General features: G+C 31.9%; 3 pseudogenes; all 3 read left to right on the top strand.

Moving 5' to 3' along the window:
• The first annotated feature begins 4,064 nt into the window (after window positions 1-4,064).
• LOC145249304 (5S ribosomal RNA) lies at window positions 4,065-4,183 on the top strand (annotated as a pseudogene).
• Window positions 4,184-17,358: 13,175 nt separating this feature from the next.
• LOC145249169 (U2 spliceosomal RNA) lies at window positions 17,359-17,571 on the top strand (annotated as a pseudogene).
• Window positions 17,572-18,043: 472 nt separating this feature from the next.
• LOC145249146 (U2 spliceosomal RNA) lies at window positions 18,044-18,189 on the top strand (annotated as a pseudogene).
• Window positions 18,190-25,180: the final 6,991 nt, after the last annotated feature.

Raw genomic sequence — 25,180 nt, 5'->3', positions numbered from 1 at the left:
TATATATATATGTGTGTGTGTGTGTGTGTGTGTGTGTGTAGGTATGTGTGTGTGTGTGTGTGTGTGTATGTGTGAATAACAAAAAAGCTTATAGCTCTTTAAAAAAACGCTAAGGCAGCGGGGGAAAAAAAATTAATAACAACGTTTTGAAGATGTTAATATCGCTAAAAAAGCACAACATCAAATCATACATACATACATACATACATACATACATATATATATATATATATATATATATATATATATATATATATATGTAAAGAGAGAGACAGTAAGATAGAAAGAACAATAGAGGACGAGCTAGGAAGGGGGAGGGAGAGAGAGAGAGAGAGAGAGGAGGGAGGGGGAATAGTAGTGGTATGTAACCAAGAAAGAAGAAATTGCATAATATTTACATGGAAAGGAGTAAGGACGAAAGTAAGGCAATGCGGAAACTGCCGGAGATAGGCGAATCGTTATGGAAAAGTTAACGACGCAATAAGGGTTTATGTTATCAATAAAATACGTGTCAGACGTACAGTTACACCACAAGTTTGAACAAATCACTTGCAACTAAATCTACGGATGAAATGCAAATTTTCGTACGATACGTCCGAGCAGACAACGTGAAATACGATTCAAAGCTTAAGTACGAGAAAAGAAAGCTATTTTAAACTTGAATATGACTAACAAAAATGATTTTTAAAACTTAAGTGTGACAGACAAACAAGAAATTTATTTAAAACACGAACATGACAGTCTGACAAAAATGCTATTTTACACTCAAATGTACAGACAAACAAGAAAGCTATTTGAAACTTTCGTGTGACAGACAAACAAGAAAGCTATTTGAAACTTGACTGCTGATGACAAAATGCTATTTTAAGTGTGACGGACATTGTGAGCTGAAGGGTCTCTGCCAAACTACTCTGTCAATTTTTGGTCTACAGATTTGAAACTTGATATATAGAGGATTCCGACTTTGGAAATTGAGAGGTGTGAATATACATTTACAGTTTAATTGGTTTAATTAATAAATTTCTTTTATACATCTGTTTTTAGGTCATATATCAACGAATATCGCTGGAGAGCTAAACATTTTGATTTCGATTCTAGCTGATGGCACGCTAGTCATATAAAAAGTTATTAAAATCACGACTATATCTTAGGTACAATATGATAATCAATAGAGGACTTTATAATAATGAATTAGAAGTCTGCATAAATTAAAATATAATATTTAAGCGTATTTTACGACCGGGCACCGCCGTACAGACTAATAGTATAAATGATCCCTTTTCTATATGTGTTAGTGTATTGGTGTGTGTGTGTGTGTGTGTGTGTATGCGGAATTGCCTCTATCAGACTACTCTGTCAATTTTAGTCTACAGATCTGAAACTTTCGATTTAATTTTTAGCTAGTAAATATAGCTGTTAAGGAGTGAAAATTGAAAAAAAGGAACTTGCAGGTGGAAATCAACAATGTTTATCTTCTATGCATACGCAAATACGAGGGGCGTGCAATAAGTAATGCCCCTGACCCACTTCCACTTGTCTGATCTAGCTGAAATTTTGCATGTACAATGATTTATATATCTACTGGTTATGTGGCAAATTACAGCTCTGAACTAATTGTGGTTTCTGTTTTACAGGTGTTTGAACAGAGTCAGGTGTGAAATGGAGCCTTTTGAATGTCGAGCAGTGATCCGGTTTTTGTATTCGAAAGGACTCACACTACCGGCGACTTTTGATGAAATGAAAGAAACCTATGGTGATAATGCTCCATCATATGAGCTTGTAAAACGCTGGCATCCTGAATTCAAACATGGCCGGAAGTCTGTGGAAACAGCTCCCAGACTTGGTTGCCCCCCTTCTGAAATTGATGAGGTGTCTGTCCGTCATGTTGAGGCTGCCATTTTGGAAGATCGGCGCATTACTATTCGCCAAATAGCCCAAGATGTCAAGATTAGTACAGGGTCTGTGGAAACTATCATTCATGACAATTTGCATATGCATAAGGTGTCTGCTAGATGGATTCCCAGGTTGCTCACACCATTCCAGTACAAGAACCCGTCGAGTGCTCGAGGATGAATTTGGAGATGTGCCAAGAAGATGAGTCAATGTTTTCAAAAGACTGATTACACAGGATGAAACCTGGGTCCATCACTATGATCCAGAGACCAAAGCCCAGTCAATGCAGTGGAAGCACTTGAACTCACCACCTCCAAAGAAGGCAAGGGTGCAGCTCTCCGCTGGCAAGGTCATGCTCAAAGTCTTCTGTGACCAGGGCGGAGTAGTGATGACAGATTTCCTGGCAAAGGGTACCACAATTACAGGAGCATATTATGCTTCACTTTTGAGGAAATTAAGGGAAGCTATCAAAATTAAGAGGCGGGGAAAGATCAGCAAAAGTACCCTCATCCTGGAGGACAACGCTCCAGTCCACAACTCGCATGTCTCCAAATTAGGAGCCCGCTACACCCTACTCTCCTGACCTTGCACTCTCTGACTTTCACCTCTTCCCAGCCATGAAGTTGTTTTTTAAAGGAAAGCATTTTCCAGATGATACAGCCTTGATTTCTGAAGTCATGTCGTGGTTGGGGGACCAACCTGTGGTGTTCTACAAAAACGGTCTCCAGAGTTGCATCAAACGATGGGAGAAATGCATAATTCTGGGTCGTTCCTATGTAGAGAAAGACTAACTGTGCCAAGTTTCGTTGCTCCATTGCTATGGGAAGTGGGTCAGGGGCATTACTTATTGCACGCCCCTCGTATACATTAATACGTTTAACTGCGTTAATATTTTAACAGTTTTTATGTCCCTTTGTCCTTAGGTTATTAAGTAGCGAATTCCGCTGGAAAACTAAATGTTTTGATTTCGATTCTTACTGATGGTACCCAAGTCAAGTGGTTCTTTTTAGAAACTTTTGAAGTAACTGGCATATATTAGGTGCAATATAATAATACATAGAGAATTAGCTTTTTATAATAAATACGAAAACTTGATGAATTAAAGTATATTTATGCGTATTTTTACGACCGGGCAACGCCGGAAGGTGTGCTTACCAGCCGGGTATTGTTGGACTTTTTGCTTGCTTGCTAAATACTATTTTTATATCCCGAATTCTGGGGTTTTAAATATCTTAAACTTTTACATGTTTCATCCATTCAATCTAAATCTATACAGCACTGAAGTCCCTAATTACTGATGATATATATATATATATATATATATATATATATATATATATATATATATATATATATATATATACATATATATATATATATATATATATATATATATATTTAAACTCTTAAGCGATTTTCCTATTCTACACTTTAGGATTCCTACGACAAGAATATCAGAACTTTAACTCGTCTCAACGCACAAACATCCCAGCATTTTTAACGAAACTTTATGGATTGCATCTTGGACTATTGCCTGAATAATATGACTTCCTCCAATATTTGCCACATACGCATATGTTATTCTTGGATCTGTTATATTATCTTATATAGTTACCTTCGACTTTATGTTTTTTTTAAAAATATATTTTTACATGTTGTGTCATTACTAGGGCTATGACAACAGCATATTCTTTTCATTGTTTTGACTCTCGTGTATATATCCGACGCAGTTGGATAAAATTAATCAACCGAGAAGCACATCACTTTACCTAAAATCATATAAGATATCAATGGACATATACCTGAGAATCCAAACAAGGAAAAGAATATGCTGTTGTCATGACCTTAGTCATGACCTTAGGGCTATGACAAGAGAATATTCTTTTCATTATTTTGACTTTCGAGTATATATCAGTTAATATCTTATATGTTTTTAGATAGGGTGATGTGGTTCTCGATTGATTAACTGTATCTAACTTTGTGGGATATATACTCGAGAGTATAAAACAATGAAAAGAATATGCTGTTGTCATAGCTCTACTCATTACTTACTTGCCTATATTGTATTCCTTTAATCACTATGCCATGTCATTATATTTTTCTCATTATCCTATGTATTTGTTGGCACTTTTCTCCATTACTTTGCCTTAATACACCCCATGCATTCTATTATATACGGCATAATCACGTTGACACACCGGTTCCCGTCAGATCACTGAACTTAAGCAACGTTAAGCCTGGTTATTACTAAAATGGGTGACCAATTTGGGAAATCCAGGCGCTGTATGTCGGCACCTATCTGCAAGACTTGCAAAAACCTAACGTCGTAATCTCCTCTAACGACTAGGGACTGCCTGTGAATTTCGTACTCCCATGAAACTTCCTCCTTTGGAAGAAGCCAGTTAAACCCGTATAGTGCCGACCGACACATGCATTCCATTAGAATTTCACTTCATTTTTAACCCCCCCTTCTAGCTGCAACAACCCCAGTTCTTTAACTACCATAACGTCTCATTGCTTTTTTTTTGTTTTTCTTTCATCCTTTTTTTTATATTTATTTATCTTCCCTCTATTTCATTTTGCATTTAACCCTAACCCTAACCCTAACCTTCTATTTCATTTTGCATCTATATCCTAATGTAACCAAAGCTAAATGTCGCATTTATCTATATCTGTAACCTATTTGCCTTCTCCTCTTCTGACGAGAAGTATTTGGCTTCAAAATGCCTGGGTATAAAAGGCGTTTATAAACTCTCTTTATCTCTCTCTATATACCCATTTCCCAAAGAAGAGACGTTGCGAGCCTGTCTTTATTCTATTGTTATTTTCATGACAAGTGCTTGTTTGAATTCCAATCTATGGTTCCCTTTGCAAAACTTCCATAGAAACACTCTACTATCCACAACCACTATCAATAATTTTCCGCACTCTCTACCTGTGCCTAAATCACAATGCTAATTCCATGAACAAAGCTTCTACACTAGAACTGTCCGCATGTGGAACATTGTGTCATTAGCCTGCTTCCTGGCCGATTACAATATGGTAACCTTCAAGTCCAATGTAAACAAGTTCTTGTTGAGCCGCCCCTTAAATAATAAAAATTCTACCAATCTGCACTATTGCCTATTACTAAACTACCACTTTACAGTTATTAACCCTTATTCTCGAGTGGCCTTCGGGTCTTGATAAGTGGTGGCTCCCTTGTAAAAATATTATGTCTTTTCCTTATTGAACGAATAAATCCATATATACTGATATTCATTTTATTTTGTCAAATTCGTTTATCTCTATATTAATAAAGTAGTCGCAGGAATTCCTCTCTCGAAAAAATATCACACCTTTGCAACAACAGATGCCGCATACAAATTCAATACAGCTAGGCTAATAGCCACTATCTTATGTAGTTTTCGAACACCATTTCAGACACATTCAGTCGTGATAATGAAATACTACATTACATCCTACGAGCAACACCATCACAATCGCAACATCGTTAGAGAAAGGAGTCCCTATGTTCCTCTCTGAATATTTAGTCCTACCATTGCTACCAGTAGTCACCGAGATTAATTCTACACGTTCCACAGACTCTGTGATTACACCGGCCGTAACTAGGTCATATACACATAGATTTAACATAATTTTTTCTAATTTACGTTCATAAGTAATAAAGACTCCCTCATCAAAGTCCGCCCATTCTTATTGGCTGAGCTTTGATAATTCTCATATTCCGGAATCCACTTTATAAACGAACAGTTACTAACATTAAAATATGGCGTCACTAAGAGGCATTATTTCGCTCGGCATCAAGTTCATTTAATGCATAGGTTATTTCAGTCATGTAAGATCGAAAAATACAAGAGAGAAAAAAATCATTAAACGAATGTTCAATAACCAGTTTACTTGCTTTCTTTTACAAATGCTCAAACACGCCATCCAGAATAATAATCTCCTCAATCGTCGTCGTCTTCAAAAACAAAACAAAAAAAATTACACAGCCCTTGCCTTTTTACCATTTAACACGGTTTGTAATATACACTGATATTCTGTTCCCTTTATTCTTTTTTTACTCCAGTTTACATACTGTCTTTCGCAAATTTTATTATTATGCTTTCTTTTAGAACACTCTTCATCGTCATCGTCTTCGTCGTCGTCGTCGTCGTCGTCGTCGTCGCCGTCGAAAACAACAAAACAGCTTCTCTCGATTTAAACCTTTCGCTCGTGTTTTTATCTTCGCACTAGAGACCCCTCATCCGTCTGTTTTCTTTTTTCTTTTTTTTTTTTTGTTGATAAAACACATTCCGTAATACAAACATGGGTGCACCTGTACATATTTGTATTTTTTCGGCTTTTTTTCAACTAAACCCACAGATTATTATCGCTACCATATTATAAAATAACACGGACACAAAAAATTTCCCCCTTCCAGATCTTTACATCTATATCTTTTTTTTTCAGATTTATTAGTAAATATGAAAAAAGATATAGATTTGTGTGAAACGGAAGCCCTCTTTCCGAATATTTAAATGTACAGGGTGGCCGAAAAGTCCCAGGACACTCTATTTTTAATATTTTAATGCTGTTAAATATGATTGATTTTAATATTCTAATGTTGTTAAAACAATTTATTTCATTTATTTTTTCAGGTTATGACTGACATCAGTGTATTTACTGTTTGTTTCATTAAGAAAATACTGTGTTTTATTAAAAATACATGTATAGTGTCCTGGGACTTTTCGGCCACCCTGTACAGCCTTTCTTGGTAGCCGAATGTCTAATCCATAATAATTCGCACAAAGAGTTGAAAGGTTAACTTTTGTAATGAATGGGTTCTAATTGCTCAGACACACTCTAACATGGTTCAGCCTTCAGATGACACCTTTTCAGTTTTTCGTACTTTATTTTCCGACGATTATCATCGATTACAAGCATAACTTTCAGATAAGAAAAAAATAAATAAATAAATAATAATAAATAAAAATAAAAAAAATAATTAAAAAAAAAAAGAATTGGTGGACTTGAACTATGCTGGCTCTACCATTTTCTTTTTTTCTTTTTCACTTATTCGTAAATTTTTCAGGCGATTATCAGCGCTCACATGCTTAAATTTCGAATCATGACATTATACTACAGTAAACACCCAATTTTTGGCCACTCGTGTTGTTAATGCTGATGCTAGCATTTAGATTTTTCCGTTTCACTTTTTCGCAAATTTCTATGGCGGATTAAATGATTAGCTTTTACATTACCACAACATCTTGGAAAAATTGTGTACACTTTACCAACAGAAAAGGGAAACATTTAATGGCTAGCTACAGCATTACCAACTGACGTGGCAAAAAAAGTGTGCGTTCCATTTATTAGAACGTTATCATTACAAATTGAGCCCCGACTATTACAATCATTAAAAATATTAACTAAAATTTATTTTTTAATCTGAAAATCAGGACTGCACTCGATGATAATCACTGGAAAAAATTACGACAAAGTGAAAAAATCGTCATAGTGCTTTTTGGTTGTTTCTTTTCCTCGTGGCACAATGTTCCTTCCGGCATAAATGCATTGGGTTATGATTAACTCTTAGTTCATTCTTTTATTTTCATTATAGATTACAGGCGGACGGAAACACTAATGGCCCACACTACCCTACTTCTATTTTACATGTTAGGTGAAAGCACATAATAATCACATCACATTACTGAGCCGTAGTTTAATTGTTTTTTTTACAGGAGGGTTCATACTTCCATCGGGCAACACCAGTTCACGGATCCGTTTAATATATAAAAGTGAAAATGTGTGTGTATGTGTGTGTGTGTGTGTATGTGTGTCTGTGTACATTTCCCTACCAAATAACTCTGTCAATGCTTGGTCTACACACCTGAGTTTTGACATAAGGGGTATTGATTTTGGAAAAATCTTTAAAATCGGTTTTCGGTCAGAAATTTGGCTGTCAAGGAGTCAAAGTTCAACGATTTGATCCTTTAAAACTTTACCAAACTTCTCCGCCAATTTTGGGTCTAAACACTTGAAATTTTAAATGTAGATTACTTGGACATAGATCAAACTTTTTTTTTATTTGATTTGAGCCCCCCCCAAATAAAGGTTAAGGGGGTCAAAATTGGAGTCAAAGTTAAAAAATATTTGACCTCTGTGGTCTCTACAAATGAGTCAATTTCTGCTCTAAACGTTTGAAATTTTACATAAAGCCTATTCAGAGATAGGGCAAGCTTTTTAACGGGTTTAAGTTGAAATTTTGAGCTGCCAAGAGGTCAAAGTTTTAAGATTTGACATTTGCGACTAGCAAACTATTCAGCAAATTTTGGGTCTAAACATTTAAAATTTTTCCATGACGGGTATTCAGACATGCGATTAGCATTTTAATCAGTTTTGAGGCGAAAATTTGTCTGCCAAATGTCAAAGTTGAAAGAGTTGACCTTTGCAGATTCTACCAAATTCCTCCGCCAATTTTGGGTCTGAAGACTTGAAATTTTAGATGTAGGTAACTTGGACATGGGTAAAACTTTTTATTTTTATTTGAGACCAAAATAATAAATGTTAAGGGGTCAAAATTGGGGTCAAAGTAAAAAAAAAATTGACCTCTGCGATCTCTATGAAATGACTCAGACAAATTTTTGTCTAAACATTTGAAATCTTACAAAAAGTGTATTCACACGCAGGGCAAGTTATGAATAGTACATAGGGCCCGAGCAAAACCTGGCTGAACTGCTAGTATATATATATATATATATATATATATATATATATATATATATATATATATATATATATATATATACTTGTTCTTATTATAAGCTCTATTTCCTATTTGGTTTCATCGAGCTTTTACATATGGTTGATATTACTTTATAAAGATTAACTCTTTAATATTTGTAATATACTTTAAACTTGCCATCTTGGATTATTTTGGTAAACGTAATTGTAATTCTTATTTCATATATATATATATAGTATATATATATATTATATTCATATAATATATATATCATAATATTAAAATAAATTCATATAATATATATATATATTAAAATAATTCATACAATATATATATATCTATTATAATACATATATTATATTCATATAATATATATATATTATAATATATTATATTTCATATTATATATATATATATATATATACATATATATAAGCAGTAGAATTATTACAAACTGAAGTTAACCAAAATTACTAATTCTGATACTTTGGGATGTATGTACACATGTAAAAATATGTCATGTATTAAGTAGATGACGTCTTAATATTCATTAACTGACTAAAACAGTGGACTGATTAAAGTAGAGTTGAAAAAATTATCTGGCAAATATGCTCGGTGAACACAGGGCGAAAGCGATTAAAAAATTGCACGTAAAAAGACGGCCAGAATCTTAAAAAAAAAGATCACTCTGTTGGAATATATAAAATAATGGGGGAATATTTGCGATTCATAGCTTGAACAAACAGTTAACAAAATTGAAAAAAAGAGAGATCCATAGGATAATGACTTAATATTTCAAATTTCAAATAAATATTTCAAATAAATAAATATTAAAAATATTAAAATAAATATTAAAAATATTAAAATAAATAAATAAATAAAATATTAAAAATATTAAAATAAATAAATATTAAAAATATTAAAATAAATAAATAAATAAAATTTTAAAAATATTGAAATAAATAAATATTAAAAATATTAAAATAAATAAATAAATAAAATATTAAAATAAATAAATAAATATTAAAATGAATAAATATTAAAAATATTAAAATAAATAAATAAAATATTAAAAATATTAAAATAAATAAATAAATAAAATATTAAAAATATTAAAATAAATAAATAAATAAAATATTAAAACACTTAAAATTTTCCCATCGCTAATAAATAAAAATAAACTAACAAACATATTGATTACCCGGAATAAATATTAATAGCATAAAAGGCATATTATATCAATATATGACTATTAATAATATTGCTGCTCTTTATGTGTCTGCAAGGTTACAGTTTTTTAGAGAATTCTTCCCTCCGCTTGACAGCTTAATTTTTGTATTCTTTTTTTTTTTAGAAGAAGAATGTTTTTCTCGAAATTATTAAAGATATTACACCATCTCAGATATTGTATTCTCTTTCATGATTGAGAACACTCGGTCCTTCCCGAATCCAACATACTAAGAATCTTAGTACACCCTCGAGGTAACACGTGTAAAATGAATTCCCCGTACAGCTTTACATTAGTTCTAACGAAAATCCAAATCAACATTTAATGCTACACACATCTTGGCACGCAAAAAAGAGCTACCTTCAACGGTTGCGGAGGCTTCCACACCAAGCAGGATTTCTCGGTTGGCATTTCCGTGGAATCAGCTACCCGATGAGGTCATAAACCAGCCACACTATAGGGCTTCAAGGCCGCCTTGGAGAGATGCTGGTCAGACCTCCACGGTTTTGCCCCTGTATAATTTCATTTGTACATAACTCTCTAAATTCTCACTGACCTTTCCCCCTTGTAAAAGGAAATAGCTTGTGCGTTTATTCTTTACCGATTAAACGAATACTGTGAAGAAATCTAGGAAATATTTATTAATTGATATCTCGTTATAATTACACACAAAAAAATCGAAGGTCTGTGAATGTTTATGAAGGGCTTTTAGATCATGTTGCATAAGAAAATATAAAGTTAAATATAGCTCACATTACAAAGCTTAAATATATCGTATTGGCATTAAATTAATCTCTCTTCATAAAGTACTTTAAACCTTAACTGGGTTAGTATTATTAATTAATGTGGATTATTGCTTTTTGTAAGGGTACATGAAAGTGGTTACAATCAGGTTATAGAATCGATGATTCTCGAAAGGATGAAACACTAGTGTTTCTAAGTATTAAAAATAATTTTAGTAATAATTATGTCTTCCTCTTTAAGAACCAGGCTCTTATCGTTGAGCACTGTATGTTAAAATGTAAAAGTCGGTCACTTAGCCCACGTGCGTCGATCGTGATGCTAAGAATCATCTGATCACTCCAGACCTACTTGAATTACATCTGCGCTTCATGAATGTTAATTTCACTTAAATTCTCGTCGCGGTTCTCATCGCCTGTTATTATGTTCGGCAGTGACTCACATTTAGGTTCAATTTGCCCATCACCATTAAATATAATCTAAGACATGGTTAAAAAAGAAACAATCCTTGAACCTTGCAGACACATAAAGAGCAGCAATATTATTAATAGTCATATATTGATATAATATGCCTTTTATGCTATTAATATTTATTCCGGGTAATCAATATGTTTGTTAGTTTATTTTTATTTATTAGCGATGGGAAAATTTTAAGTGTTTTAATATTTTATTTATTTATTTAAATAATTTTAATATTTTATTTATTTATTTATTTATTTTAATATTTTTAAAATTTTATTTATTTATTTATTTTAATATTTTTAATAGTTATTCATTTTAATATTTTTAATATTTATTTATTTATTTTAATATTTTATTTATTTATTTATTTATTTTAATATTTTTAATATTTATTTATTTTAATATTTTTAATATTTTATTTATTTATTTATTTTAATATTTTATTTATTTATTTATTTTAATATTTTTAATATTTTTAATATTTATTTATTTGAAATATTTATTTGAAATTTGAAATATTAAGTCATTATCCTATGGATCTCTCTTTTTTTCAATTTTGTTAACTGTTTGTTCAAGCTAAGAATCGCAAATATTCCCCCATTATTTTATATATTTCAACAGAGTAATCTTTTTTTTAAGATTCTGGCCGTCTTTTTACGTGCAATTTTTTAATCGCTTTTGCCCTGTGTTCACCGAGCATATTTGCCAGATAATTTTTCAACTCTAATTTAATCAGTCCACTGTTTTAGTCAGTTAATGAATATTAAGACGTCATCTACTTAATACATGACATATTTTTACATGTGTACATACATCCCAAAGTATCAGAATTAGTAATTTTGGTTAACTTCAGTTTGTAATAATTCTACTGCTTATATATATGTATATATAATCCTTACGCAATCAGAAGATAGATATAATGAAGGTAGCTTTAGTGGGGCAGGTTATCTCAATATTCCATAAGAATTTTTCACTTAATGATACAAACACCAAGTGAAAGAATGTTTTAGCAATCTGCCCCACTACTTGAACACTAATATAACAATACATTATGAACTACGAATAAGAGAGCTTTATTTTAACATTACTATGGGTTAATTAGATTCTGTTTCTGTAATGATCTTGTTGCTCGTTATATTCTGAATAAAAAAAAATGTCGTAAGGTATGCTTGAAGGGATGAAGTATTATTCGTTGTATTCGTAATAACACAAACTTTACACTCCGTATTATTTATATTATTCGGTTTAATGTTCTCATGATAACATCCGACCTTCTACACATGTATCGTCTCGAGATCGAACCCATGGCGTAACGAATAAAATACTCGGTAAAATTTAGTTGTTAGCGACACACTTCTGAAGATCAAAGGTTCAATCCTCAGTACAAGCGAGACTCAAAATTAAAAATTGCGAATTAGTTAGGAATTCTCCACAGTCGTTGGTTGACGCAACAAGAATATGCTTACCCACATGAATTCAATAAAAAGGGTCCTGCTCCAAATTTCAGTGCAGATTCCTTAATTCAATAGAAAAATGACTGATTTTAGCAAGATAAATCTGAAGAAGATCGAAGATTTAATAAGCCGAAATGTGAAAAAAATGTGAATATATATATATATATATATATATATATATATATATATATATATATATATATGTATACATATAAAGCTTATGTGTGTACGTGCGTGTTTGCATGTGTGTATGTGTAGTTTTCGATTTCGTAAGACAAAAAATCTAAAATAAACAACACCTACATTAATCAAACTCTTGTCGTCAAGTCAGACCCTGTATCTATTAGAAATTTGATGTGTCTAATATTTTCAGATTTGATAATTATATTTTAATAACAGTAGATTCTTCCGTGTTTTTTTATAATTTCAATTCCTTTTTAATATTTAATCAATACAAAAAAATATTTATATTGTCTAGATTATTCGTAATTGTATATTAAGTGTCGACTGAGAATCAAATCTTCAACTGAATCTTACCAAGAATTTTATCTATTTTGCTATGCTATTTTATCTAATATGCTATTCTTTTATTATGCTTTTTTAAAATCTAATATACTGTTTTATCAAATTTGCTGTTTTATCTTATATGCTTTTTCATCGACTATGATATCTAATATGCTATTTTATCAAATATGCTATTTTAATTTATACCCATTTTTATCGACAACGCTATTTTATCTACTATGCTATATTTATATTAAATATGCTATTATTTACTGAGCTATTTTATCTAATATGCGATTTTATTTATTATGCTCCTGTATATAATATTCTATTTTATCTAGTATGCTGTTTCATCTAATATGTAATTTTATCTATGATGCGATTATATCTATTATCTATTTTATAAAATATACTATTTTATCTAATGTTATTTTATCAACTTTGCCATTCTATTTACTATTTTATGTACTATGCAACTTTACATGAGATGTTGTTTTACTTAAATGCTATTTTATCATCATTTATTATCTACTATGCAATTTTATCTACTTAGCTATTATATCTACTATATTATTTTGTCAAATATGCTATTTTATCTTATATGCTATTTTGCCAAATATGCTATTTTATCTTATATGCAATTTTATCAAATATGCTATTTTATATTATGTGCTATTTTATCTAATATACTATTTTTCTACTGTGTTTTTTCCTATAATATGCTATTTCATTTATTATGCTTTTTTATATGCTTTTTAATTTAATATGCGATTTTATCTACTCTACTACTTTCTCTACTATGTTTGTACTGTGCTGTTATATATTTTATGCTATTTTATCAATTTTGTTCCTGTGATATACTTCTTCTCTTTATCTATTTGACCATTTTTCTACTATTTTCTTTTACCTACGACGGAATATTATCAACTATGCTATTTTATTTAATATGCTATTTTTTAATATACTATTTTATTTAATATGCTATTTTTTTAATATGCTATTTTATTTAATATGCTATTTTTTATATACTATTTTATTTAATATGCTTTTTTACTTAATATACTATTTTATTTTATATACTATTTTATTTAATATGCTATTTGATTTAATATACTATTTTATTTAATATGCTATTTTATTTAATATGCTATTTTATTTAATATGCTATTTGATTTAATATACTATTTTATTTAATATGCTATTTTATTTAATATGCTATTTTATTTAATATGCTATTTTATCTAATATGCTATTTTATGTAACTTTGTATTTTATCTAATATGCTATTTCTATTTTATCTTAGATTTTATTTTATCCACTACGTTATTTTTCTAATATGCTATTTTATCTACTGTATACCTCTATTTTATCTAATATGCTATTTTATGTACTATGCTATTTTATCTAATATGCTATTTGTTATGGGATTACATGGTAATAAACGAAAAGAACACAGGATTTTATGGAACGAAACATGCATTCATATATATTACAGGAAAAATGAGTTGAGTATATTCATTCCTCAACGTTAGGACGTTTGCACGCGCCTAGCTTGGTCGCGTCCCTATCTAAGACTGCTGGGTACCGGTCTCGATACCAGAAGTAACGTCCATTAATCCCATGGAGGAGCGCCTCCAACACTATTTTTCTAAAAAGCAATTTTTATGTACTATACTATTTTATATGTACTATACTAATTTATATGTACTATACTATTTTATATACGATTGACTTTTTTATATAATATTTTATTAAATATGCTATTTTATCATCTATCATATTTTATCTGCTTATATTATACGCTTTTTATCTACTATGCTATTTAATGTATTATGCTATTTTATTTCATATGCTATTATCTACTTTGCTATTTTATCTTACATACTATATTATCTAATGTGCATTTAAGTCTACTATGCTATTTTATTTAATTTGCTATTCTATCTAATATGCCATTTTATCAAATATGCTATTGTTCTTACTATGCTATTTTATGTAATGTGCTATTTTTATTCTATAACAAAAATAGCACATTAGGTAAAATAGCATACTTTATCTACTATTTGCTATTTTATCCAATATGCTATTTTATCAAATATGCTCTTTTATCATGAATTGACTGCTTCCACCCAAATAGTCGGGCGAAAGCAGCAAATTAATAGTTCATCTTATTATTTATGTATCTATCTATTTATCTGTTTATCTTGTTATTTCTCTATCTACTGATCTATATTTCTATCTGTTTATCTCTATACCTGCTATCTAGTGATGAGTGGACAACGGAGAGAAGAACTGCTATTTTCTGAGAGGTTGGCAAGCAAGTAAAAGTTTTTTCAAATTTGGTTACATTACAGTTTGAACTGAAAAGTATCCGAATTGGTGACTTGAAGTGATGTGTCGCATATCACATGTTCCGGTTTGTACAAGTATCGTTGAGTTAGATTGGAACCGTCGAAGAGACAGGGTGGGTTAAAAAAACGTCTTCCCATAACCGGGCGACCGTCTTAAAATAGAGACTGAGAAACAACAAGTCAAAGATGGCCAATCGCTCCATGCATGGGAGTAAATAAAAAAATATATGAAATCTCACATCGTCTTGGGCCTGTCTTGTTGCGTTCCTTTTAACAGATCCCAGCTCCTCCAAGCATGAACCTCCCAGAAGAAACAAACAGCAGGAAAGGTATGTCGTTATGTCATATTATGTGTTATATATAATTATGTCGACACACACCACTAGATGAGATGATAACCGTAAAATTTACCTTAGAGTCCGTTATACAACATACATTAAAAAAATTGAAGCTGCTTCGGTCTTTACTAGACTATAGATACTCACGAATGGGTTCCTGCGCATACAATTTTTGTAGCAGGAGGTGCGCCACACACACACACACACACACACACACACACACACACACACACACACACACACACACACACACACACACACACACACATATATATAAGGTACATAATAAGGTACATACATATTTATTATCCGTTTGTGTAAACATTGAAAAGTGCCACGTATATACACATTCAACACACCACTGTTCAACTATATACATTCGTACGTTTATTTTAGTACCAATAAACATCTGCTATAAAAACAACACTCTCCAACCCCCTATGCAACATTTAATCTAATATGCTATTTTATCTATCGCGCTGTTTTATCTACCATGCTATTAAGCTAATACGCTGTTTTATCTACCATGCTATTAAGCTACTACGCTGTTTTATCTACCATACTATTAAGCTAATACGCTGTTTTATCTACCATGCTATTAAGCTAATACGCTGTTTTATCTACCATGCTATTAAGCTACTACGCTGTTTTATCTACCATGCTATTAAGCTAATACGCTGTTTTATCTACCATAATATTAAGCTAATACGCTGTTTTATCTACCATGATATTAAGCTAATACGCTGTTTTATCTACCATGCTATTAAGCTAATATGCTGTTTTATCTACCATGCTATTAAGCTAATACGCTGTTTTATCTACCATGCTATTAAGCTAATATGCTGTTTTATCTATGTTCTTTTTTTTATCAAATATGCTATTTTATGCTTTATGCTATTTTATCTGATATACTATTTTATCTATTATACTATTTTATCTGATATGCTATTTCATCTACTATGCTATTTGATCAAATATGGATTTTTTTTATATACTATGCTATTTATATGATATGAAATTTTATCAACTGTGCTACTTTATCTAATATGAAATTTTACCATGTGCGCTTTTTTATTTACTAAATTTTGTATCTACTATGCTACTTTATCTATTATTTTATTTCGTCTACCATGCTATTTTATCTACTATGCTATTCTATTTAATATACTATTTTATTTTCTATGCTGTTTTATATAATATGCTATTTTATCTACTATGCTATTTTATCTGATATGCTCTTTATCTACTGTGCTGTTTTATCTTATATGCTATTTTATTTTCTTTGCTACTTTACTTAATATGCTGTTTTATGAAATATGTTATTCCATGTACTATGCTCTTTTATCTAATTTGCTATTTTATTTCGTGTCTATACTGTTTTATCAACTATGCTATTTTGTCTACTCAGCTGTTATATTTAATATGCTATTTTATCTTCTGTGTTAATTTATCATATACGCTATTCTGCTACTATTCCATTTTAACTAATATGCTATTTCATCAAGCAAGCTTTGAAATCTAATATGTTTTTAGTCGCGTGTAAGCGACTATATAAGTCACTCCGTCGGTCGGTCGGTCGGTCCGTAACACTTTTGTGCTTGGCCTTTTTGGTTAAGATCAAAGGTCTGTTGTTAATAGATACTTTTCTTAGCTTTTTATGTTTTTCTTGGCCTTTTGGCCAAGATCAAATGTAGTATCTGTTCCGGCAGATGCTGCACTTGGGATGATTTGTGCCAGTCAATGGAGGGGAAACCCTCTATACTGGGACAATTATTATTTTTGGTAACCAGAGTGACCCCTTTTAGGGGAGCTGGTTTTTACCTCACATTAAAAACGGCCTTGTGCCTAATTTGCTCAGTGGGGGAGCAAATAAATACCATCTGTTCCGGCAGATACTGCAAGCTATGACTAGCTATGACTAGCAAAGACCAGATGTGGGGGCAACTCCACATGCCTGACCTTTAACCAGCTCCCATTTCCCACCTCTCGGGAGCTGGTCCCCTTTTTCCCTTCCCCCTCCCTTCACTCCTCACATTAAAAATCGGCCTTGTGCCTAATTTGCTCGGTGGGGGAGCAAATAAATACCATCTGTTCCGGCAGATACTGCAAGCAAAGACCCTATGTGGGGAAGACCCCACAGTTAAGACCTAATTTGCTCGGTGGGGGAGCAAATAAATACAGCCCCACATATAAGACCTTGGTCAATGTAGGGGCAACCCTTCATACCAAATGTCACTATCCAACTCCTCTACTCCCCGGGGAGTTGGTCCCCATTTCCCCTTCACCCCTCACTTTAAAAATCGGCTTTGTGACTTATTTGCTCGGTGGGGAAGCAAATAAATACCCTTTTCTTGGCCTTTTGGCCAAGATCAAAGTGTAGTATCTGTTCCGGCAGATACTGCACTTAAGATAATTTGTACCAGTCAATGGAGGGGAAACCCTCTATACTGGGACAATTATTATTTTTGGTAACCAGAGTGACCCCTTTTAGGGGAGCTGGTTTTTACCTCACATTAAAAACGGCCTTGTGCCTAATTTGCTCAGTGGGGGAGCAAATAAACACCATCTGTTCCGGCAGATACTGCACTTAAGATAATTTGTACCAGTCAATGGAGGGGAAACCCTCTATACTGGGACAATTATTATTTTTGGTAACCAGAGTGCCCCCTTTTTGCCTACTTTTAGGGGAGCTGGTTTTTACCTCACATTAAAAACGGCCTTGTGCCTAATTTGCTCAGTGGGGGAGCAAATAAATACCATCTGTTCTTACTACATGCTGTACTTATGTTTGTCACTTTTCCTTGGCGACATAGCTAAGATTAAAGTGTAGTATCTGTTCTTAGCAGATGCTGCACTTACGTTTGTAACTTTTCCTAGGCAATGGAAGGGGAAACCCTTCCATGCTAAGGCATTTTTAGTCGCATGCAAGCCACTCAATCGGTCGGTCTGTAACACATTTACATTTTATTTTTTTTTAAGCAAGGGGTATGGAGTAACATTTTTGTCCCCCGATTTATCAGAGAGGGACCTATGTTTTCAATGGGTCCGTCTGTACGTTAGTCCGGATGATTGACGGATAAGCGTCCATTAGTTTTCCCGGAAATTTTGTCATAAATTATATTTTAATATATAAATGTGCACAGAAATTTTTTTTTTCGACAAATCCTGTGTTGCCCGCAGGAGCTCAAAAGGGGGTAAAAAAAAAATGGCCCAAAATGACACTTTTTGTCCCGTAACATTTGATCCATCCATTAGATTTTTCTAAAACTTGCCCAAAATGCGGAGGGCATTGTTCTTAATATAAATTCAGTATGAGTGACCCAGGCAAAAGGACTTTAATGCTGAAAGCGCCCTTTCTTCTGGCGCGTTTTTCATATTTCTCAACAAAAACTTGATATGTATGTCTATATAGTGGTTGCCCATGTTGCTGAATGTAAATATACATGTGTTAAGGTATGAAACTGCACTGTTTGTCCATTGTAACTGGTATTCAGCATTCCAAGGGGCTCATAAGGTGTCAAAAATGTACAAAAATTGCAAAAAATGACATTTTTTGTCCCATAAATTTTGACATATCCATTACATTTTTCTGAAACTTGTCCAAAATGCGCAGGGCATTGTTCAGTACGGGTGACCCTAGCAAAATTCTGCTTTGCGTCCTCCGGGGACTTTTAGTGCTAAAATGCCCTTTTTTCATATTTTTCAACAAAAACTTGATACGTATATCTATATAGTGCTCTCGCATGGTGCTGAATTCAAGTATACATATGTTACGGTGTAAAACTGCATAGTTTGTCCATTGTCACTGGTATTCAGCATTCCAAGGGGTCAAAAATGTACCAAAATTGCAAATAATGACACTTTTTACCCCATAAATTTTTATCTATCCATTCTGAAACTTGTTCAAAATGTAACTTTTCCTTGGCCACATGGCTAAGATCAAAGTGTAGTATCTGTTTTTAATCGATGCTACACTTGTTTGTAACTAATAAGTAAATGTGTTACTGACCGACCGACCGACAGAGAATATTTTTTCTTAAAATTCATACCACAGAATAGTTTTTTTAGTCGTGTGCAAGCAACTCTATAAGTCACTCAGTCGGTCGGTCGGTCGGTTCATAACAAATGTACTTTTTATTTCTTTTTATGTTTATTATATCACTATTTATTTGTTTTCGGGGTGCCTGAATACGGAAATAATGTTTCAAATTCCCTAAATACCATAATTTTTGTGATATAAAGTGGGGGATCACTTTTCTTTATTAATTTAATGTAAAATGATCACCCACTTTACAACCAGTCAGTCTCAAAGCCATTCAAGTCATTCTCCAGATTATTCAAGTTGTTTTTGAAGGATTCCAGTTATTTTTTAAGCATTCAAGTCATTCTTAAGGCCATTCAATTCATTCTTAAGTTCATTAAAGTCATTCCAAGTCATTTACTAAAGTCATTAAAGTCATTCTAAGTCATTTACATTTATTTATTTAATTCATTTCAGTCCATTTTTCGGTAATTTTAGTTTATCTTTAAGAATTTCATGTCAATCCTACATTCACGGTACACAAGAGCACGCGACTAATGGCTATGGCCTTGTTTATCTACTATGCTATTTTTAACACTTTGCTATTTTATCTCTTATGCTGTTTCATCTGATATACTGCATTATCTCCTGTGCTATTTTATATACTATGCTATTTTATCTAATATGCTATTTTATCTAATATGCTATTTTATCTAATATGCTATTTTATCTAATATGCTATTTTATCTGCTACATTTTTATTTACTGTACCATTTTATCTTTTGTGTTATTTTATGCTCTAATGTTGGTGATAGATGTGGACTTATTTTAGTGTTTCTCGGAAACGTTAATCTTTGAACAAACATAATAAATTTGAACAAAACTAAATTCTTAAATTCTTGATGCCACATCGAATATTGTTCTTATGTTGGTAATATAGATGTGAATTTATTTTAGTGTCTCTTGGAAGCGTTAACCTTAAAAAAAATCAGATATTTGAAGACATATGAAATGTTTGATGTTAGATCGAATATTGTTATAATGTTAGTCATAGATGTGAAGTATTTTTGTGCATTTCGGTAGCGTTTATCTTTTGCCAAACATGAGACATTCGAACACATCTGAAATGTTTGATGTCACATCGAATTTTGTTTTTATATTGGTAATCGATTTGAATATAGTTTCTCTTGAAAGCGTTAATTTTAGAACAAACAGGAGACATTTAAACACATCTGAAATATTTGATATCACATCGAATATTGTTCTAATGTTGAAAATAGATGTAAAATCTTATGCTGGTAATAGATGTGTACTTGTTTTAGTGATTCTCGAAAGCCTGAATCTTAAAACAAACATGAGACATTTTAACCAATCTGAAATGTCATATATTGAAATGACAGAAACACTAGAGGAAGACCTCCGATCTGTGGTGGAATGGGGACAAAAGTGGTTGGTCGCGTTTAATGCTGCCAAGACTAAACTAGTTTCATTCAATAATTACAAGAAACCCTCTCTACCACCTATAGCAATGGCCAACGACTCTTTATTCGAGAGTACATCTTTCAAACTCCTTGGCCTAACGTTCACAGGAAACATGAGTTAGATCTTTGGAGAATATGAGACATTAGAACGTACTTGAAATCTTTAGTGTTTGTGATAGATATGAAATAATTAAGATGAGTTCGTAAGCGTTAATCTTTTAAAAAACAGGAGACATTTCAAGTCATCTGAAATGTTTCATCTAATGTCTGTGATAGATGTAAAGCGTTAAGCTTTAAACAGATATGAAATACTTAAAAAAATCTGATATATTTGATGTCAGATCTAATATTGTTATTAGATGTAAACGCATTGCAGTGTCTCTAGGCTGCGTAAGACATGAGACATTCGAAAACATCAGAAATATTTAATGCCACATTATATATTGTCTTTTGGTGAGTAATGTGAGCATATTTTATGGTTTTTCGCATGCGTAAAACCTTAGAACAAACATGAGACATTATAACACGTCGTATTGTTTGATGTCACATCCAATATTGTTCTTATCGTGGTAACATACGTGAATATATTATAGTGTCTTTCAGAAACGTTAACCTTTAAACAAACATGAGGCATTTGACTGCATCTGAAATGTTTGATATCACATCCAATATTGTTCTTATCGTGGTAATATACGTGAATATATTATAGTGTCTTTCAGAAGCGGTAACCTTTGAACAAACATGAAACATTTGACTGCATCTGAAATGTTTGATGTCACATCAAATATTGTCTAATGTTGACAACTGAATTATTTTATTGTCACTTAAAAACCTTACTCTTTGAACCTGCGTGAGACATTTGAACACATCTGAAATGTTTGAATTCACATCGAATGTTGATAATAGGTGTGAACTTATAGTGCCTCTCGAAAGCGTTTATAGTTGAACAAATATAACGCATTTGAACACATTTGAAATGTCACACCGAATTTTGGTAATAGATGTAAATTTAGTTTAGTGTCTCTTAGAGGCGTTGAGTTTTGAACAAACATGATACATTTAAACACATCTGAAAAGTTTAATGTCACATCGAATATTGTTCTAATGTTTGTAATAAACGTGAACTTATTTTATTGCCGCTTAGTGGTCTTAAATTTTTAACGAACATGAGACATTTAAACACCTCCGAAATATTTAATGTCACATCGGATATTATGTTTGTAATAGTTGTCAATTATTTTACTATTTTATTTTATTCGAAAGCGTTTATCTTAACATAAAAAATTCCAACACATCTGATATGTCCGATGTAACAACGAATATTCATTGTCTTGTTGGTAATCGATGTGGATATATTTTAGTGTCTCTCAGAGGCGTAAACCTTTTCACGAACATAGGACATTTAACTACATCTAAAATGTTTGATGTCACATCGAATATTGTTCTAATGTTTTTAATACACTGCTGATCAAAAATTTAAGACCACTTAAAAATCTTTAAAAAAACCTTTTTGTTTAAGGATAGATTTTAAACTCTTCTAACTTAAGCTTACCAATACTACAATCTAAAAGGTGATGGAAACAAAAAGCTATACTTCCAAGATTTATTTCTAAAAGTTACATTTTTATTAAATTAGGCTTTTTTTTTTACATATGATCAAAATTATAAGACCAGTAATAAAAATTCTATTAAATTGTAGAAAAAGTGTATGAAAAGTGTATGAAAACATTCAACAATCAAACTTAATGATGAGTTCTACCGCCACTGTTTTTGATGACTTTAATAATTATTTGGGTCATGCTAGAAATAAGGGTCCCCATTAAGGTGCGGGGATCCTGCTCCAGTTTCTGAAGATGGCTTCACGAAGTTCATTTTTGTTGAATATTGTTTGGCATTTCGATAAACCTCTCTTGTCATCCATCCACAAACATTTTCAATTGGGTTCAAGTTCGGTGATCATGCAGGATGTTCCAAGAGATGGACTTCATTTTCTTGTAGAAAGCTTAAGGTCCGTCTTGCAGTGTAGATTTACGCATTATCCTGTTGGAATAACTATCCATCCCCACCCAAAAGATAACCCGTCATCATCAAAGATTCTTCTTGTAGCATGCTAATATAACCAGCTGCTGTCTGACGACCCTGCATCATCTGGAACTCCATCGTTCCTCTGTAAGAAAAGGCACCCCATACCATTACGAACCCTCCACCACTATGACGTGTGGAAAAAAATTCAAGGGGCCTGTTTTTGTCATGCCAATATTGCTGGAAGCCATCAGGACCATCTAAATTGAATTTTTTCTCATCAGAAAACAGGACTTTCTTCCACTTCTCAACGTCTCAGCTTTGGTATTCACGACCAAATCTTAAGCGGTCCACTTTGTGACGTGGAAGCAATCGAGGAATTTATTTACGCTTTTTATTTACCATGCCTTTTTGTTGTAAGTGTCATCTGATGGTTATTAGACTGCAATCAGCATCTGTAACCGCCTTTATTTTACTACAAGGAAATCTTCTGTCATTCAAAACAACCCGTGTGATTCTCCTACTTAATGCAGGAGAATACTTTTTCGAGGGGAGTGAGTTACCAAAGGATTTTGCTTTTCCATAATTCTCATTGTTCTTTAGAAAGTTGCAAATAACAGTTTTACTGTGATTGACCTTAGCTTCTATCGCTCGCTGTGAAAACCTTGCTTATGGAATCCTAGAATTCAATAGCGCTCAACTTCGGTTAGTTTTCTTGCTTTAGGCATGGTAACACCTTTACACAATGATTGTTAATCTCTAACTAAACTAAAAAAAACATTATAATTACCATAAATCTAACAATTTATACCTTTGGTCTTATAATTTTGATCATGTGTAAGAAGCCTAATTTAATAAAAATGCAAATTTTTAAATAACATTTTTGGAATGTACCTTTTTGTGTCCATAACAGTTTAGATTGTAGTATTACCAACCTTAAATCGGAGAAGTTTAAAATCTATCCTTGAAAAAAGAATTGTTTTCTTAAAGATGTTAAGTGGTCTTATAGTGGTGTAATATTGCTCGTAGATGTAAATTATTTAGAGTTCGTTTCGGTAACGTTAACTTTTGAAAAAATATTTGACATTTCAAAATATACAAAATATTTGATGTCAAATTTTATCTCTGTAATAAATGTAAACTTATTTAGAGTTCGTTTCGGAAGCGCTTAACTTTTGAACAAATATTTGACATTTCAAAACATCGAAAATGTTTATTGTTACATCTTATATTTGTAATAGTTTGTTTCCGTAGCGTTAACCTTTGAATAAATATTTTACATTTAAAAACATCGAAAATGTTTGATGTCATATCTTATGTTGTAATAGATGTAATCTTATTTAGAGTTCGTTTTGGTAGCGTAACCTTTTGTAACAAATATTTGACACTTCAAAACATCGAAAATATTTGATGTCACATCTTATATTTGTAATAGATGTAAACTTATTTCGAGTTCGTTTCGGTAGCGTTTACCTTTGAACAATTATTTGACTATTTGACATTTCAAATCATCGAAAATGTTTGATGTCGCATCTAATATTTGTAATAGATGTAATCTTATTTAGAGTTTGTTCCGGTAGCGTTAACTTTTGAACAAATATTTGAAATTTCTAAACATCGAAAATGTTTATTGTTGTATCTTATATTTGTAATAGATGTAAACTTATTTAGAGTTCGTTTCGGTAGCGTTAACATTTGAACAAATTTTTGAGATTTCAAAGCATCGAAAATATTTGATGTAACATCTTATGTTTGTAATAGATGTAAACTACTTTAGAGTGCGTTTGGTAGTGTTGACTTTTGAACAAATATTTGCCATTTCAAAACATCGGAAATGATTGGTGCCACATCTTATGTTTGTAAAAATGTAAACTTATTTGGAGTTCGTTTCGGTAGCGTTAACTTTTGAACAAATATTTGCCATTTCAAAACATCGAAAATGTTTGATGTCACAT

The sequence above is a fragment of the Euprymna scolopes genome, chromosome 27 (genome assembly GCF_053919585.1).
Source record: "Euprymna scolopes isolate OS-2025 chromosome 27, ASM5391958v1, whole genome shotgun sequence".
In the NCBI taxonomy this organism is placed as follows: Eukaryota; Metazoa; Mollusca; class Cephalopoda; order Sepiida; family Sepiolidae; genus Euprymna; species Euprymna scolopes.
This window is presented reverse-complemented; position numbering and strand designations above follow the sequence as displayed.